This window comes from Dermacentor andersoni, chromosome 5 (genome assembly GCF_023375885.2).
Source record: "Dermacentor andersoni chromosome 5, qqDerAnde1_hic_scaffold, whole genome shotgun sequence".
NCBI lineage: Eukaryota > Metazoa > Arthropoda > Arachnida > Ixodida > Ixodidae > Dermacentor > Dermacentor andersoni.
The window spans coordinates 129,123,627-129,143,613 of NC_092818.1; the positions used below are offsets into that span (position 1 = coordinate 129,123,627).

Here is a 19,987-nt window from a genome sequence, read left to right on the forward strand (position 1 = left end):
TGAAAACTTGCGCACTGAGGGCTCAAAGCAGAATGTTTAGGAAAACGTTAAATGCATATGTTGAGGCCTATATTGTAGCTTTAGATTACGCTCCTGATAATCTCTCTCAACTTTCATTATGTGGCTACAAATTTTTTTATTTACGAAGAAAAACGTGATTAAAAGCATGGCGCCGTTCTCGATATATTGGTCGCCGTAGGCTGACATCGTAAAAGTGCGACGGACGCCTCAGAATGCGCAAAAGTGAAGTACAAGCGCGCACATAGCCCATAGACGTGAAATGCGCTAGGTCGATGTACAGTGGCGTAGGTCGTCTGGCACCCGGGGCCCATAGGTCTTCTGTCCCCCCCCCCTTCCCCCGGGTGTAGTCGAGGAAGGCGAGGATATCAACAATTTCCGGGTGTTTTCAGACGTATATGACACATCCCCCCCCCACCCCACTGGCCCCTTGCACCCGGGGCCCACGCTCCCCCCCCCCCCCCCCGTTGCCACGCCACTGTCGATGTAGATATCAGAGCGCAGAGACAGTATAGTGCTGTTTCGACGCTGGGTTAATGAAGAACTGCGTTTACAGGAAAGCGAGCTCGTTATAGTCCCGTGAGTGTATTAACAGAAGCTGGATAAGTCTTTATAACAGCAGTATTATCAACGCGATGCGCAGAACATAACGATTAAAGAGCGATTTGCTGGCCAGAATTCAACTTACGATGCGCTCTTATTTCAAACATTATTTCTCTTTCTAAATACTACAGTTGCCAGGTTTAGTATATTCGCGGAATAAAAAACAAAAGAGACTGAGAGGACGGAATTTGTATACTCACGGGACCGCGTGGATTGCACTTCACGTGGCGAACAGGAGGGATTCGTGAAGCCGGACTTCCCCCACCTCCTCAGCACGTTTTCGGGGCACACGAGGAAAGTAGGCCTCTGGAGAGCCTGTGCTCAAGCTGCGGTTGCGTTGATGTCGTGGTATAGATGACGTATGGTGTTGTTTCCAGCGGGCCTTGCTCTCGCGGTCTCTGAATGGAAGCAAAAAAAGAAAAACGAAAGCGGGTTTCGTGATGCGCTATACCTGTAGCGGAAGATTACGGACGCCGAATTATTGATGCGGAGGTGCTGCGGAAGCTGTCATCGATATTTGCATTGTCCGTGCCAGTGATGGCTATTTACTCTGTTCGGGTGGAATTAATGAGTCGAAATTTCTTGAAAGAGGATAGTGCTTACGCTTTATCGGGTGGAAACAAGTATAAACGCAGGGTAGGTTTTCATAACTTGGTTCGTATGCTGAAATAGCGTAGATGTAATTGGCGGAGGGTCGTGCACCCCATGACTGCCGGAAGTGGCAGGCGAGAGCAAGCAGTGCTTGTGGCGACCTCACATGAGTGTGAATGACTTAGATGAAATTGGAAACGTTGACAGGTGACGTGAGGTGATACGATGAACGTTCCGGCAATAAAAGCACATTTCGGAAACGTGCCTAATCAGTAAACGTATCGGGGGAGGGGGGGGGGACGCGAGACGGCACGTTCTGTAGTTTCTGCAATTGAACAGAAATTACTCGCATAATAATGAAAAAGAAAACACACGCAGACAAAAAAAAAAAAGAATGATACGATAAGCGTTAGTACATGGATACGATGTTGATTTCATTAAGGAAGTTTATTAAGACAGTTAGACCAGATCGCAGTAATGACGCTTTGCTCCATGACCCAAGCAACTTTTCTACACACGGAGGACGCTCATTGAAACGTGTATCAAAGCCTGCCGATCGTCTGTATATATACAGGCGATCGGCAGGCGTCGAGCGGGCATGCGCGTTGGCGGACAATCCGGTGTAATGCTTATTCGTTCTTTTGGGGAGGGACCCTGTAGGTACTATGCCCGTCCGAACAGGACGGCGTAAAACCGATATGTATTGATGCATGCCCGGACTGTGCGAGCACTGAATGCAACACAGCGCCCCGGTGGTGCGAAATCGACGTAGAAAAAAAAAGAAAGAAAAAAGAAGTGTTCATATGAAATTACTGTACAGTCATTTCATATCGTGTTCGTGTGTGCGCAGGATTGTGTGCGAACTTTATGGTTTCTGGAAAACTCTGCTGTATACATTTCGTTTTTATTATTGTTACTTTTATGTGAAAAGGAGTAGTCGTCACCATCATAGGTCGATCACAAAGCACCTCTGTGGTGTTTTTCGTTTCAGTAAAAAAGAGAATGCTCTCTCTTCACGGCCGCGTGTGTTGACTTGCGCATTTCCATATTTAAGGGCAGCGTCTATGTTTTTGCTTTAAGTAACTGTAACAGCAAACTGGTTTTCGTGTTTTGGTAGTTCCTTGACGGGTCCAACAGTCACATCAACTGGTGTAAGATTTTCGTGGGCGGTTAAATGTCTTTAGGCAAGCCACACACACACACACACACACACACACACACACACACACACACACACACACACACACACACGCACACGCACACGCACACGCGCACACACACACACACACACACACGCACGCACGCACGCACACACACACACAAAGTGGAAAGCGCGCGCGCGCTTTTCACTTTGCCATTCCTAAAAAGGAACCGACAGCGCCTTCTTATGTGCGCACGAGCGAGTTGACGGTTGAAGAGCCGTGGAGTTTAGCGCGATTGCTCCATATGCGGACTGTAGGCACGCCTTATCTATTACTTGCTTCCATTACATCCTTCCTGTACTGCGCCGCGGGTGATCCTCCTCGATCTCCATGCAGGCGAACATTTGAATTCAGTGTTAAGAGCCGCGTATGTACTTTCCTGTTCTCAGTTTTGTAGCGGCAGTCATTCGCAGTTTTTACTCCATGCTGCTTCTGAAACTACAAAACTTGCCATATAAGCGGATATTCCCATTAATGCGAGTGCGCTTCTCGGTCAGTAGGTATGCAAATCACGTTACGAGTATTTTGGCGCTTTCTTACTTCTTTCATCTTTTGATGAAAAAAAAGATGAAATTTGCATTGTAAATTAGCATATTGGTAAGTACGGGAATTGTTGAAGCCGATGTCTTCTGCCGCACAGTTTTTTTCATAGGTGCTTTTCATTACGGTCATATGAATGCATCGCCTTCGCCAGACCGAGTGTTCCTGCGAACTTTATGGAGAACACTTCGGAGGAAGTGTGATAGCGCACCGAAAATTAAAAAAAAAGGCGGTTGGTGATGATTGCAGAGTGTTTCCGCGTTCTCTGCCTGAAGAATAATATCTACCTCTTGACTTCTCTGTTTCCATTTCCTTGTCTTCCCTGGTGTACGGTCAATAGATATTTGAGAAAGTTAAACTAGAGCACCAGCGGCAGCGAAATAGACCGGAAACCTCATGGATTGTAAGCCGTGGGGGGCTGTAATGCACGATCGCTGTATCGTACGTGGGCGAACCAGAAAGCCTTTATCCCTATTTTTTATTAGCCAAAAGAATGTGCATGCAGGTAATTACAAATATACATACTATTCCACGTACCTTGCACTATTTTTCCACATAGTCGCCGCACCGGTTCAGACATTTGTCCGATCGCAGCACTAAATTTCAGGTGCCGCTGTGACTGCGGAATCACCGTCGGACTGCTGTCTTGGCTTCATGGTTGCACCTGAATCACTGTCCTGTCAGGAACTTTTTCAGCGGACTGAAAACGTAGAAACCACAAGGGGCGAGGTCCGCGGACTGTATGGTGGATGGTCCAGACTCTCCCAGTGAAATGACCGTAGCTTGTGCGGTTGTGACTGCTGCATGTGACCTCGACGTGTCGTGGAGGATAACCGCGTGTCCACATCGAGAATCCCTCGGCGTTTTCGCCTGATGGCAGCCAGCAGACGTGTCAGTGTGGAACAATAACTGTCGGCTGTTATGATCGACCTGTCAAGTGTGAGAGACATTCAGGCGTACGTTCCCATGGCAAGATGATTTGCCTCGTCCCAGAAAAGGCTGTTACGGTAAGCCTGGATGCCGACCTGTCACGTGTGAGAGGCGATCAAGCGGGCGCCCCCATGTCGACATAATTGCCCTCTTCTCCGAAACAGCCTCACCCCTTTTATTCCCCGAGCTGACACAAAGGGATAAACGAAGAGAGGACAAACCGAAGGGCAGGAGGTCGTCGACGACTACAAGACCGCAAGGGGTAATTAAGGACGTCTTGGCGCCCGTATGATCGACCTGTCAAGTGGGAGAAGCGTGCAAGCGGGCGTCCCCAAGTCGACATAATTGCCGTTTTCTCCGGAACAGCGTCACCCTTTTCATTCCCCGAGCTGACAAAAGGAAGGATGACGGGGAAAAAATCCGAAGGTCAGGAGTTATTTAAGGCCGTCCTGGCGTCCGTATTAATCAGAACCGCTCGAGACTCGGATAAGAGTCACATCCATGTACCAGTGAACCCGCCTCACCCGATCCAGATCGTATTACGGCATTTATGGTTGCACCTTGTGGCATGAAATCCAGCAGGTGTAGTTCTCGGCGATCCCAGAAGACCGTTAACATCACTTTCCCAACGGATGGCAGCCGAACCCGGGTGTTCACACACCATGCTCGGCTGTTGCGATTCCGGCATGAAATCTGCGTTTCATCTCCAGTAACAATGCGGTCCAGGAAACTTTCACCCTCCTCGGCGCACCGTTGCAGATGATTCAGTGAATCAATCATCATTCGCTCGTCTTTAATCATGTCATCCAACTGCTTCTGTATCCACCGACCTGAAACCTTCCCGTTCCCTAAGGACCCGTGAACGATGTCGAAAACACTCCCAAACCCGCCGTGGTTGCTTAGTGGCTATGGTGTTGGGCTACTAAGCACGAGGTCGCGGGATCGAATCCCGGCCGCCGAAATGTGGATGGGGCGTAGCGCGTGTCGTTCTTCACGCTCCAAAATTGCAATGTTTAATTGGACATATGCAAAACATGCCTTGTCGTCGGGAAGTTTTTTTTTTTTTTGTCCTTGTTGCCAACGCGACGTTGAGCGTTGCATGCCGCAGCGCGCGCACTTTGTGAATGCGGTATCCACCTCTCTGTCCGCTTGTCTTGTTTCCGGATTCGTTAATCTGATAGCGGCAGCGCAGCAGCGCTCGCCCCCTTATAGATTTAGTGCTGTTTGCTAGCCTTCTCGTGCCGGAGCGCTGTTTTGTGGATTTGCCTTCGGTTTGAAGAGGATGGTGCGGCTACATAGCCGGCAGCCGGAGTCGTTGAGCGGTGTGAAATAGCCCGTTATTTACAAATTTAAGGTGTCACATCGCGGGTCTATTATAGCCGCGAATCGTCCCGCAGCGTTACACTAATGACTTCGCGCGCGTGACAGTTTGTCTGCGCGGTTAGTGTAATGAAGTTTTCTTCATCAGACAGTGCGACGAGCTATTGGACAGGCGTCAGCGGCGCGATCTCTCTCTCTCTCTCTGTTTGGAATCAATGTTCGGTTGTTTCCTTACACTCGGCACTCTGACCCTCCCTTTCCCCCCACGGTTGAAGTACACGTCCATTGTCGAGCGAAAGAGTCAGCGCGGTTTTTCTTTTTTTTCCTCCCTGTTACTATAATCATGCTCCTCGTTTGGCAAAGTTACTCTGTTGGAATGAGGGGCGTAAGAAAAGCAGGGCTCGCGCTTGACGCGGATAGCTGCGGGTTTCGGTGCTCATACCTCGTATCTACATAATTGCAGCGACGTAAGGCCACGGGTGTAGCCGTGACGCAGTGTAGTCCGTGGTTTAATGAGCTTTTTGCAACGTGACACACTGCTATGCACTCTACAACGCCGAATCTTGCTGAGCAAGTACGAATATTGTCTCTCTTTTATGAACTCAACTTTTTTAGACTTCTCGTACCTCCGATGGAGGGCGTACGTTCACTTTGACTGGGCACGATCAAACGAACTTTAAGTATATTGGGATAAGGTGTATCTCACTCCCGCACGAAGGAGTTGCCATCAACATATTTGTTCTTAGAGTGTACAACAGAGTAACCTAACACACGCACGCATGGACGCACGCGCGCAAACATATATACACGCACACATACACGGAAACTAAATATATCGATTTCAATTTTCGAGCCTTCATCTAATCGAGCGTGTGATGTTTTAGAAGCGCGGCCGGTTCTGTTGCCATACTGCTGTATGTTCTTCATCTCTTTTTTGTTTTGCTGCCTTGCGGCGGTATGACAATCTTGTACGTGGCCTTTGGCGAGCACGAAAACTGAGGGCATGCGTGGGAGCAGTTTCTGACGACCTCTGGGCCTTTTTGTTGCACTATCAGCACATTAAAAGAGGCAGATTAGAAGCGGTATCGTTTTCTAATGGGACGCTTGGCAATGTGTGCGGGTCTTGTTGTCTAATTTGTGTATGGCTCATTGTAAAAGCGATGCGAGGCTAAGCTGTTGCTACATTTGCGGCAGGGGCCGTTGCCACTGAAATGGCGGCTGCCTCTTCTTCAGCGGTCGTATGCAATTTCGCTTCTTCTTCTTTTTTGTTTCTTTGTGTGTGGTTGAAAACTAGAAAGTATCGCTTTCCTTGCGCTCGTATTGGGTATACGAAGGCGGAAGTGGAAGTCATGAAAAAAAAAGATTTCATTTAGCCGAGGTCACTTTCTCTCAGCGTCATTTTCGCGTCACGCTGTTGCTAAGTTCCTCGGCAACGTAGCTAACATTGACGCATCGATAAAGGGAAAATAATTTGCATCGATAAACTGATTTTCTCTTTATCAATTACTTCTCTCCACCTTGCGGGTTTCCGCAGAACTACTACGTGAAACTATTGACGCATCGACTCACTGATCTGCACATTGTTTTGCTAGATGCCGCTTCGCTGCTCGCCGAGCCGCTCGCAGGTGAAGCCACCGGACGTTCGACATCGTGTACATGTGGCGCGGCTTAAAAGTAGGGCGTACGTTGCGCTTGCTAGTGCGCGCTGTCGGATAATATTGCGTGCCTGACTAATTTTCTTCGTGGTTTTCCGCGCTTTAGGGGGTGTTGTTACCTTTCCATGTCCGATAAGAGCTTTTACGAAAGTCTGAACCCGCACGTGATTTTTATTTTTTTCGTACACAACTCGTTTTCTCGATCATTAATGTTTCCAGTGCACTCCACTTAGGAATGACGCTGTCGGCACGGTGATGGCCAATTCAGGATGTCTTCCCAAAATATTTCTCCGGCCTGCTTAGGTAGCTTAATGGCAAAACAAGCGGGTATTTTAGGGGACGAAAAGAAGAAATGCCGAGTTCCCGTGCACTCGAAGTGACGCTGCAATATCGCGGAACAGTGACTTACTGGGCAAGGCTGCTTACTTCCGGTGGCTTCAGTCGAGATCGATCGATGCGCTATCCAGCCCCCTATAGTAGAGATCAGCGTATTGACTTAAGGGCAGATGCCCGTGGCTGACAGCGCGACCGTCTGGCGGGCCCTCTGTAAATGAACCACCGGAGAGCAGAGGGCACCACCAGAGTGTGAATCAAAGAGCACGCGAGGATAGCCGGTATTCTAGTCGGCATTAAGAGAAAGGAATGGAGCTGGATAGGCCATACAATGCGTAGGGCAGATAACGCGGTTGGCTGTTAGAGTAGGTGCCAAGGGCAGGGAAGCGCAGTCTAGGACGGCAGAAAACTCGGTTGGGTGATGAAATTAGGAAATTTGCAGGTGCAAGTTGGAATCAGCTAGGGCAAGACAGGGGTAGCCGGAGGTCGCTGGGACTGGCCTTGGTCCTGCAGTGGACCACGCTAAACTATAAGGGATTTGATGGAGGCATGTACTCTTACCAGGATAAGTTTTTTTTTAAAAGCGCTTGTATTCGTATTTGATCGTTTCGTGTGGCTGTATATAAATATATAAGTTCCAGTCGTATCGGTCTTCTTGTGAACTTCTTAAGTGTCGATTATGCCTCCACATCGTCGATTAACCTTGTGATAGTTACATCTCTTAGCACAAATAGCATGTGTTTAAAGATGTGAATGCGTGTACCTTCAATAATCTTGTGGTGCAGGGAGTGTGGGCCCCAGCCAGTCGTATACGCTAACTCTTATCATGGCGACCGTTGTAGAGGCGCAATGTTTAACTTTATTATGCAGTAGCGTTTATATAGATGCATGGTCCTTTAAAGCAGTTCAATTGCACCGATGTTTACGTTTTGTCAATATTATCGAGTCAATCGACGCAAAGTTTACTAGTTTCGCGTAACTTGTACTTTGAATGTTCACAAAAAATGTGAATATACTTATTCTTATGATGGTTGCCATGATGCGATTGTACTCTGCAGCCTGTGCCTGCTGACCCCAGATGTCTGTGGCATCTCTTCGCCGCAAATTATCTGTAAATAAGTGACAACGAATGCCGATGGCAGCTAGCTGCTCAGTCGTTCGGAATCCGTCTTAGGCGTTTGACGCGTACACGGCTTTCCGCAAAGGGAACTGGCAGAAGACAGTCTATCGATCGCGGTCTTTCTCTTAGCGTAAATGCCACTTGTCAGACTTGGGTGTCGGCAGTATTATTACATTTCTCTAGAACATAGTCTCCGGTAACCCCAGAAAACCGAAACACCGTTCCACACTGAGCGGATTTTCAATTTGATCATTTTTATTTGTGATCATAAAGAGTGCATTCCTAAAAAAACATATGCATTAATTAGGATATTAGTTCATTAATTAGTAATTAATAATTGGCTCAGTCATGCACCATTGAAAGTTCGCTCCTGCGTGTAAAAATGCTACTATGGGTCTTGCCTTGTTTTCTGCGCCTAAATCAACATTCTGAGAGAGGTCATGCTTAGCGTGTCGAGAATGATGTATTGACTTCGAGTAGTTAGATGAACGCTCTGCTTGCTTCGAGTGTCATTTGAGTTTCAAGCGTCAAATGACTGTAAATCAGGGAGAAATATCTCATTAGCGATAAACGTGTACTCAGCTTGAATACCGACAAATAACTTGGCAAGATCGTCTTGCGAAAAAGCATGCGCGCCGCACGGGGAACGTATGTACATGCAAAGTGTCTCACGTAATTTGAACCAAAGATTTCAAAAAAGGGGAGTTAGCCGCAGCTGAATGAAACCAACGACATATATATGGTTTGCCGTCATGTGGCGCTCCTTAAAATATGTATTTTTTTATATTCCGCTTAATTGCTTAACTAAGATGAATTACGCAACATGTTTAATATACTTTTTATATCCAAGTACATTTCGTTGCGTTGTAGAGGGGATTCAGAAACGACCGATCCAATTTTTTTGTGGCATTGTACATTCTGCGTGGCGATTTCTTTCGGCGTTTAAAGAAAGACCGCGAAATATAAAATCAAACCACGTGACGGCGCTCGCGCGCTATCCTATTGCAGCGCTCTCAACTGCGTGCATCGTGCGAAAGAATCGTGCGCACGGACCGTGGCGAAGTGAGCGGCCGCGGCTCTAACGCCGTCGTCCCTGATAAGCGATAGGCTTATCAGATTTATCATTTCAGATTTAAAAACCGACCAGAGCTGGTACTCGTAGCAATAGTCAACTCTCACGATTCCGAACTTCTTAGAGTTGAAGCAGCTTGCTTCGTATTTACGTTACCTGCGCGCTTTCTAAATTCGGGAGAGATTGGGAAAGATTGTGCCGTAAATGAATGGTATAAGCACTCAGGTCCCACCATTTTCTTGGATCTGGTTTCCGTCACTGGTTGTATACAAATCGCGCGACATGCTATTTTTGTCCCCGAGTGCCTACATGTCCTTTCCTTTAATAGCGCACGTGAATTTGCGTCCACGCGTTCCAGAAAGGTGGGCGAGCTGATAAGCGCACATGTCGGCACTAATTGTCCGTGAGGCTATGTTTTCTGCCTCGTTACACCGTCATTAGATCGGCTTTGCGCATACGAATAGGAAAACCGCTGGAGCAAGTCGGCGGGTGTAACGATCCGAAATGTCTCTGGTACATATCGGACACTAAACACACCCCATATATGGGTAAGCTTTCTTTTTCTTTTTGTCTGTATGTGTGTGCGTTTTGTGATAACGCTTATATAATTAGTTGTGCATGTCGTTCGTTCCGTCCGACAGGTTTGTCAAGCGTGCAGGCTTTGGTTGCCGAATCCGGTTCCCTGACATCCGCTGTTCTGTACGCTATCGGTCGTGTCGTGCTGATTCTCATGCAGTTGTCATGAAGAGATCGAAAAAAGGGCGGCCAGTATTTGACCCCTCGGTGCCTTTCAGCGTACTCGTTCTCTGATCGGCGTAGTCGCTTTTGCACGCTTGTTCTGGGAATCACATTAGGCGAACAGAAATAGAGTGAGAAGACCTTGCCAGCCCGCACTATCCGTGAGGTCGTTGGACATATGGATTATTGTTCACAGAGGCTTAGGTAGAGGAGCTTCATCTCCCTCTCCGCACTCCCAATCACCTGGCTGATTGTCCCTGCAGACATCGTGTGCAGCGGCGGACAACGGATTGATTGACGAATTGATTCAGTGATAGTGTTATTACGGCACAAAGCTTCAGGGCAGACTACGAGAGACGCCGGCAAGGGAGTTCCGGAATAACGTTGAACAGATACACAAGCGTCTTCTGCTCCCGCATCACAATGTGGCTGCCTGCGACTTTGGTGGAAACCGAACCCAGGATCTTGTGCTGCCACGTTGCGGGCAATCGATAGCCGCTTGATTGCTCGCACCGCTTCCGTTATTCGTCGCCTTTGACTCGTTCGACGATTGCTACATAAAATTTACGCCTGGAATAGAAGCAAGCCATCGCGTGGCATTTCTTTTCGTTGACCTGACTATTGCAGCGCTCGTTTCCCGCTTTTTGTTTTTCTTTTTCTCGCGCTAGTGTATTCTTGCTGGAACAAATATAAGCGTTGAAAATAAACGGGTATTGCGAGGAGCTTACAAATTACAAACGATGTAGAGTTAATGGACCATCCTTTTGGATAACAGCTTCGTCTGCCGCAAGACAGGATCACGACAAGAAAATTAGGTGCATCGCATAAGACTGCATAGCTCTACTTTCGAGTGTGAAGATGTCTTCCGCAGCTGTCACGCACGCGAGTTACACACACACGCGCTCGCACGAACACGGTGACACTGCTTCCAGTCCGCAAGAGCGGGGGCAGATCGTGATATGACCGGGACAGACTCCCTCTGCTGATGTAAGACTATGCACTATGGCTCGGCCAACACCAGGTCCCAGAAATAAACGCGCGCAGTCTGGCCGACCGCAAGGCTCGCCGAATGGCGGTTCAGGAGATGGGGCGGAGCGCTCTTTGCGCCCCGATGTTCGCGAGGCAGCCGGCGCGCAGGCACAGGAAGCCGCTCTACGTACACCATCCTCTTTTGGCGAGACCCAAGAGCCTAGCCGCGCTTATAACGGGAGGCACCTGTCGCCCGTCACGCCGAGTGCGCGGATCCGTCGTCGCCGCCAGATCGTTCAACTTCACCGCTGGCCCCTGCTTCGCCCCCTGGCTCGCTTGCTTCCGAAGCCTTCTCAACGACCAGCTTCATTCCCGAGGGAGCGCTTCAGGAGGGTCTCGAGGAAGAAGCCTCAACGAACGACGACGGAGAGGCGTGCGAAAATGGAAGATTATTTGTTCAGCGCAAACGGGCCGCGGCGCCCTCCTTCCTCCCTGCGTCCGCACTCATCGCAAACAGCAGGGGTCACGCGCGCGCCACCCCCCGTTTGCGTGCGTGCGTGCGTGACACCCGGGTTTACGCGCTGCCATCGTGAGCGGGGCAACCGCGGCGGGGCAGACGAGCGGACGAGATGACGCCTTGTTTTTTTGCTCACTTGCGAGCCCGCGTTTCCGCCGTTTTCGGGAAGACCGGACGACGTGGGCGGGGGTTCGGTGGTGGAGGGAAGCGAAAGTTTGCGTTGCGCGTGGCTGGAAAGAAGTCGAAGCGCGTCCGTCTTCGCGTCAGCCCAAAGCAAAACAAGTTTGTCGGAGAAAGTTGAGGAAGGGGGCGCGCCAGCAGCTTTGGAAGCGAAAGACTTCCGGAAGTGGGCGATGCTGAAGAGAAATAAAAGAAGAGACTGCGGTGGGGACTAGGAAGTGTCTGGCCAGACATTCGTCGACCGACACGTGACATCGTTGATCCGTGCGATCTCTCGCTGAACCAGAAATTATGCAGTATCAGCGTGCGTGCGAGGTTTTCGTACTTTGTGCTCGAATGCCGAGCAATCTGCCCTTCATATTGAGTAGGGCCGTCGCGTTCACGACTGTGGGCCACCTAAGTAGCTTCGCGAGCCGCCTCGCAGCTTCGTGGCCTGTGCGTCGAGAACGCCGAGACATCGAAGCCGTGGGCTCCACTAAGCACCGCCACCCTGGCTCAAACTGCTTTTGTACGTCTCACAATAGACTTCCTTTTTTTAAAGGCGAAAGCCTTGTATGCCCCATGAAGCGAAAAATCCGGCGTTCGTGCCGCGTTATCATACGATGGTACCAACCCACGTGACCAAGTGATGACGTCACGTTCCCGGCGCTGCACCTGCTGCTGCTCGCACTGCGAAATCCCACGGTGAAGTGAATGAAGGTGAATTAAATAAGGTGGTTTAAGGTTGGTACAAATTAGTGCAAGCTGGATTAAATTGGATGAAGGTTGGTACTGAGTAGAACAAGGTGCCTTAAGTGGAGTTCTAATTTAGGGTGATAACTTAGACAAGTCCTCATTCATTCGTCTTCAAATCACGTAAGGATACATAAGTGTCTGTCAATCTTTTTTTTACATTCCGTGTTATTGTTTTTATACACGTTTCATTTCTGCCCTGCTGATGACTGCATTATAGTGAATGTTCCAGTGAGCAAGCGTTACTAACACTGCCGCTGGCCGCTTTTCGACTGCTCGCAGCGTGCCTTTATGTGCTGTCTCGCTCGCGTCGCCAGGTTGCAGTTGAGCTCAACGGATACTGGTATGTATGCTTGTTGCGCACGTGCCACAATAAAACCCGGTAATGTGAATTGCAGATATAGTAAAACACCACGTATTGTGAACTAACGCACCTGTACCTATAGAATTATACTACAACAAAAAGCCCGATGGTGTAAACAGCCAAACCTGACGAACCTGCCTATAACAAACACGTGAGCCTTCGCGACGCCGTTTTCGTTAGGAGACTCATTCTCGTGGAACGACAGCCGGGCTGAAACCCGAGCTTAGGGAGTTCATTATCGACGCGCCCAAACATGTACAGCGGTTTTGCGGTGAATCTACCGGTCAATTATAATTGGTTGCAGAAGCTTACCATTTGCACCTCCTCGGACGTCGTGAATGCTGTGGCAGCGAGCGATTGCAAGGGTTGGAAGGTTCGCCCGCTTCCTGCCTCGTTCCTTTCATCTGCCGGTGTCAGCATCGTGGACGTCTACTTTGTATATCAGCTTCAATGCATTTGGTCCTGCCTCGAGTTTGCTATAGATTGCGGACGAAAAGAAACTGGCGAGAAACTAGATTTCTGGTGTTTGTACAAACGTACTTCGTGTTAGCGAGACGGGGGGAAATGAGCTGGGAGAGGCAGCGAAGTTAACCGAAAGCGAAGCTTCTGGTTTGCTACGCTACGCACCGGGGGAAGTGTAAGGGCAGGAAGAATGACGCAAGGAATAGCGCGGAAAATATTGGATGTTATAGCGAAGTATACAAGTCGCCTGTACGAGAAGAAACAAAGTATTTTCAAAACAACATGATCGATGTGTTTGTACTTAACGCCGTCTTCTCCTATTGATGGTGTCATAAACATTTCGCTTAATTTTAGGGCTATACTGTTTGAAATAGGAGTTCAGATGTAACTTTGCCTAATGTTTCACTGTTGTAAGCATTCTGCTCGATCTAGACTGTTTTCGCATAATCACATCGTCTTCCGCCCCGTATAACACAACGGGCGCTCACATTCCCGCTTACTTGAAAACAATCGGTGTCGCCATTGTGTTGCAAAACCGCGTTGTCTCCACGGGTACGAGCCCTGATGGGATGACCAAGGCAGTCGGCCGATCGGAAGCTTCCTGCACCGTCTTGGCAAGCTCACAGCGCGAACTCAAGAGTGGCGTCACGGTATAGGAGGGTCAACGTCACCTATGTCTTCATTATTTCATGCTCATGATGACGCGAAGCATTACTAGTTAAGACTGGCCAAAATTTGTCGTTTCTTCTTGACTGGTTTAAACTTAGGGTTGCTTCGCGGACTCCTGAAGTTTCCTGAAGCTCCGAAGGCACCGATTTCTTTATCGAGGAGTGACAATTAGCAATGCTTGCTAAACGTCACCAAGCGCCTATCTGTGCTAGGGCGTCATTAAGCAAAAAAGAAGCAAAAAAAAAAAAGAAAGACATGGAGTTTTACGTACCGAAACCCCGATCTTAGGCATGCGTGGCGGAGTGGGAGGCTCCAGATCGATTTTGACCACGTGGCTTTTTTTAGAGTGCACCCAGTGCACGGTACAGGAGAGTTCTGTCATTTCGCCCCCACAGGAATGCGGTTGCTGAGGCTGGGACCGAACCCGCGATTTACAGCTCAGCAGCGCAACGCCATAGCCACTGTGCTATCGCGGTGGGTGGCGTCATTGATTGATTGATTGATTGATTGATTGATTGATTGATTGATTGATTGATTGATTGATTGATTGATTGATTGATCGATCGATCGATCTGTTATATGGGTGTAGGATGGGCTCAGAGAGTGGAGGCATCCTACTTCTCCCTCGGCCAGTAACCTCGTTTACTTCAGCTGACAGCGCTATACTGATACGTGAGGTGCTCACACAATGTTTAACATTGTGGTACATTAACATCGTGGCTTTGCAACTCCAGATCATCCTGTAGTCAACACGATCATACTCTTCCTCGTGCGAAAGCTAATGCGAAAAAGTAAATGTGGATGCATCGGCTGGGTGCGGTTCAGCAGCCGGTTCGTCACTTGGCGTCGCATACTGGTCAAATACGATTCAAGAATTTGGCTGTGCGAATGCACAGGACGGTGTGAAAGGTAGCGTTAGGACTAACACGGACGCGATAAGTTGGTAGGGAGCGCTGCCCATGTGTGTCTGTCGCTCTGCATTCGTGATCGCTTTGCCCAGTTCGCTTCTCGATGATCTACCAAGTGGCACAAAACCAGATCCTCGTTCTCCACGGTATAACTCTGCATGTCCTACTCAAAACTTGATCAGCGCAACTCTCCGCTCACGTCGTGAGGCAGCCATTTCTAGCTCAAGAAACTCAGCGTCGAGCGTTATTTGAGCGTACTGTTTAATATCTTGGGGAGCAGAATCATACCGGGACGTGACCTTTCGAGTCTTGATTACATTTCGGGAAAAAAAAAAAAATCAGGACTGCGGTCAAGTTGGTTTCCTTCGGCTGCCCGAGTTACCTACGTTGGGTTTGCGCTTTGCCAATTCCCTATTGGAAATCACTGTGCGCCTCGTCGCGACACTCAAATTTCTGGAAGCTGGCCCCCAACAGACCGAATAGACGTTTTGCGGGAACGATCGCTGTACTTGCGTTTCAGGGCTGTGACGTGAGCAGATATAAGTTGCCCCAGCACGTGCCCCCATGCGACCTTGTCCTGGCGCGCGTTTTTCGAGGCACATCGCGCTGCTGACAATTATCGTGCCGCATCGAATTACAGAAGCTTTCATCGGCTGGCTCTGCATGACATGTTCTCGACGCAAACAAGATGTTTTCTCTTTGTTTTTCCCTACCCTTGCTTCGAATGCAGTCCGGGAGCGGTACACCGCGGTATAGTATCCATTGGTCCCGTTCGTCGAATTCAGTGTCCCTGGAATGGTATTGTGTAACCCCGTGTAAGAACTCTATTCCCTTGTTTGACGTCAAGGTAAACGGCGTGTCATTGTAAACGCCGCATCGAATGTCTCGTGTTTCCTATTCGGTTGGAATAGATGCCAGAAAACACTTAGCCTGTGCCAGTGTACACGAAGCGAAAGCTGAAATGTTTACTCATGACTTGACAAAGTTGTCCGCGGCGCAGACGAAGAATATAGTTTCACCTTGTTAGGGGAAGCATGTCAGTCATTCTGTAAAATAATACTTTATATATAAGAGCACACTTAAGGTATGAAAACAATTCTGCGACTGTTTCTCATGCTACTGTACGCAGAAATCTAATTTGGAAGCCAGATATTTCGTCAGCAGCGAACGACTATTGCCAAGAGACGATTCTTTCGATCGCCCTCCTTGCTTATTCTTACGGTATGTCAAAATGCTTCTTTGTTAACATCGCGAAGTTCTCAGCAATGTCAGCTTGCCGGTTTGTAATGAAGCTAACAGGAAATTTTTACGACCAAACACGCCCCAGTAATCGCTCTCTTCTCTTGCATAAAATCGGAACCGAGAAATTTCTTGCAGTGCGCGTTTTCTCGCGTTCCCAATGACACAAGCTTTAGTGGCCATCATTGTCCATGACACTCTGCGGGCTTTGTTTTCGGCGTCGACGCCAAATAAAGCGAGCCGATCCTTGAGATCGTGTATTCAAAGGCCGATCCTGCTACCAGCGCACGGTACAGGTCCTCGCACGAGTTTTAGTGCAAAATCATTATACAGATCAAAACGTGGGCGATGTAAGGAGTCCTTAGCGGACTAACTGGTGGGTAAGGATGAGAGAGTGGGGAAGGAGGCGCATTGGAATGATTTGATGTGAGATGCACGTGACTAGAGAAGTAATGGTGGTTGCGCGGGTGTGCGGCGGGGTCACGGGATAGCACAATGCTCTCCACTGCACTACTCTGTGTGATGGAGGTGGTTCTAATAACATTAATTTATTCACTCTCTTTCTCTCACTTAGTTACGCATGCACACTAATGCACGCAGACAGGCCGGACAGAAAAAAATCAGTGCCCTTCCACTCTGTGTAGAAGGATGACCAGCGAAGCTGTTTATGTGGGCCCCTTAATGGCGAACTGCACCTCCGCCGCGGGTAGACCCGGTATTTCACTGTCTTCGGGATCGGGCCACGTATGAGGAGTGCTCAACGTCTGCTTCACTTCCGCCGCGGGTCAGCCCGGCATTGCACTATCATCGGGATCGGCCCACGTAGGGGGATTGCTTAACGCCTGCGTCACATCCCCCGCGGGTCGGCCCGGTATTGCACTGACTTCGGGAGAGGTCCACGTATGGGAAGTGCTTAACGCCTGCTTCACCTCTGCCGCGGGTCGGCCCGGCATTGCACTAACTTCGATATCCACCCACGTAATGACGTTTTATTCTAGTAGGGCCGCGTCAATCACGGCGCGTACTCGACGGCACGAACGCATGTGGCGTCTGACGCGGACGCGTGAGGAGAAGGCTCGAGTTTTGTGTCGACACACGGACATGATCCTCGGCGAACTAGCCCTTGACAGCTTCGCTGTAAAAGCAAGTTGAGAGCTCCGAGTGCCGCAGAACCCGTCAGTCGACTGGATGTTTTATTCGCGCATGCAGTGCGAGAAGTTGTGCATGTATTGATAAAGCGCTACCTGATACTTTGTCATAGCTGGCAGAACCTTGCCGTTGAGTATCGAAGCGTGTGGGCGGGAACCCTCGTTCACGTCTGAATGGCGTTAGCAGTATTTTGCTTGTCGCACGCCTGGAGCTTCCACGATCAGTTTAGGCGTGCGCGCGCTGGCCCCTTGCTCGTTTCCCGCGCCTATCGGGCCGTTCATGGCTCGGTCGTTCCGCCACCTCGGCGCTGCCTTCCAACGCCCTCCCTCCATCGCGTCGTGACGCCTTCCTATTTATTTTGCCCGTCATACCGGCGCCTTCGCGGGGCTCAGGTTATAGGTAGCGCTAACAGATTTACTGCCGCCTCCGCTTGCCCTCCGCCGCACTCGTTCACGAGGGCCGGGCGTAGCGTTCGTGGGCCTCGTCGATGGTGCGGCGAAACGACTGAGATAGTGGGCCTATCGCAGTCCCTGCTACAGCGTTGGTGACCGTGCCTTGCGCTGCAGCCAGCTTTGTGGGTCAGCCGCGTGCGCTTGTGTAAGCTTGCGTGCGTATGCGCTTGTCGCGCTGTGGGATCTTTGTTCTGGCTTCTGGGTGTTAGCAGTGGCGCCCACCCGCGAGTTTGACTTGCAGTAACCGCTGTGGCTACCGTGTCTCGACCGCATGACTTGAGTAGCTCTCTGCTGGGGATGTCTGTTTGAGAACGTGCTTAATGCGACTGACGCTTTCATTTGATATAGTGATGCGGGGCCACTGAGGCAACTGCATCCGAGTTCCCACTGCCTATACTGGGAGAGAGAGACGGAAGAGAGAGGGAGAGCATATTTACACTGGAGAGGTCTTCCTGTTTGCCCACCTGTGTCATTCTTCTACATTGGTTCTACAGCGCTTTCCGGGGCAGTGTTGCGCAACTTTGCAAATACATTTAATCCGGCTGTCGGCTCGTTTATTCATAGAACCAATGTACAACGGCTATGGAGACATTTCGGCTGCCCTTATGTATGCATAATTTTTTGAATAAGTTTCACTAATATTTGGTTTTGTGGTATTGCGTTCGACCGTTCCGAACAGGTGGTGCTGGGCGACCGTCATCTTGTTCCCGGTGAGGGTCCTCGACAGTTATGAGACAAGTTGCATTGGAACCGCGCTGGCGGGGAGCTGTTTAAGTTACACCAACGGGATGGCTCTTGCACTTCGCTGTTTCCACTAAGCTATGAGCGACCAATGCGTTAAGCGATATGCTTTAGATTGTTGTTGATTTTTTTATGACATCGTCATGCCTAAGCTTCCGGCTGGATACGTGGCTCTGCGGAACGTTCGATGCGAACTCAGTCTGATTGAACTCTACGCCACCGGGTGGTTGCACCGCTCCCACCGCTCTCATTTACACCTCCGCTAACTCCAGCAATCCGCCCGAACCGCCCTAATTTGCGCAAATAACGGACACACTAAAACTCTCCGTACGATATATAGCTATCGGCAAGATTTTTTTTTTATTCACTTCGTTATATCCGTTTACTTGTTACAACCGTTTTCGTTGTATCGAGGTTCGGCTGTTTCTCTGATGTCGCTGTTTTCACTGTTGGCGAGCTCTCAGCCATATTGAGTGCTTGTCTCCATCGACGAATGGCCTCTAGCCCACTGAAGAAGTTTTTGTGACATTCCTGACCTCACCCATCCCCGAGGTGTACGCGTGTTGCTTTGGTGCCCCTGCAGACGCTCTCGCGTGTCACGATCGCAGCGTGTGTGCGTGCATTTAGCCTATGGCACGAGAACGTGCATTCTACGAAATCAACGGCCACGCGCGTGTGAAGCCCGAAGCGCCCACATGGTGCCCATATAGCGCTAGCGGCGCATGCGCGGTTCACCGAGCCTTGTGCCTAATGGAGCACTCAACCGAGCCATTATTCTCTGTCACCGCGCGCGTCCGCCCATCTCGATCAACTTAACCGCGACGTCGCCTTGTATCGGTATATGCTATATGTAGTATTCAGTATTCATGGAAGCATGAGCACAGGGTCGATGCGGATGTCTGCGTTGTCTGCTTGCCAGTAACGCGTGCATTCAAAGGGGGGACCCGATTCGTTTCCTGTTTTCCATCTGGAACCGTATGCGAGTGCATTGCATTCGCTCACTGTTCTGCACTTTCGGTGCCTGAATGCTTGCTTGCCTCGGAAAACGCGCAAGCTTTTGCCGATCGCTCATGTGAGAGGTGGGACGAAAACCATAGCACTCCCCCACCTTTTTATCCTTTTCAGCTTTCGTTACTTTCTTTCTCTCTTTCTTTCTTTCTTTCTTTCTTTCTTTTCTTTTTTTTGACACTGCTTCCTACTACTCCCTGCACAATTCGTGAAGAATTGCATTGCGGGCGTTTATTCCCGGGCCTGTCAAAAACAAAGCCTCTGTATGAGCTGCTCTATTTACGCAGCTGCTCTGTTTACAGTTTCATACCGACATGTCGAGAAGAATAACCAGAGGTTGCTGTTTCGTGTTTTTTGTTGTTGTTGCTGTAATATGGCGACTTCCACCATTTTAGTATAAATTATGATTTCCGTCATATTGTTGGTGGCTTTTAAACCCGTTGCGCATCGCATATGTGTGCCATAGAATAATGCA

General features: G+C 49.4%; 2 protein-coding genes across 3 annotated transcripts in view; one reads left to right on the forward strand and one right to left on the reverse strand.

Moving 5' to 3' along the window:
- LOC126531152 (uncharacterized) overlaps positions 1-19,987 on the forward strand; it is a 143,940-nt gene that overhangs the window by 25,163 nt on the left and 98,790 nt on the right. The window lies entirely within an intron of this gene.
- LOC126531151 (uncharacterized) overlaps positions 1-19,987 on the reverse strand; it is a 49,452-nt gene that overhangs the window by 3,972 nt on the left and 25,493 nt on the right. The window contains exon 2 of the mRNA XM_050178567.2: positions 822-1,019. The gene's annotated coding sequence lies outside the window, so the exon portion shown is untranslated. The remainder of the gene's footprint in view (positions 1-821; positions 1,020-19,987) is intronic.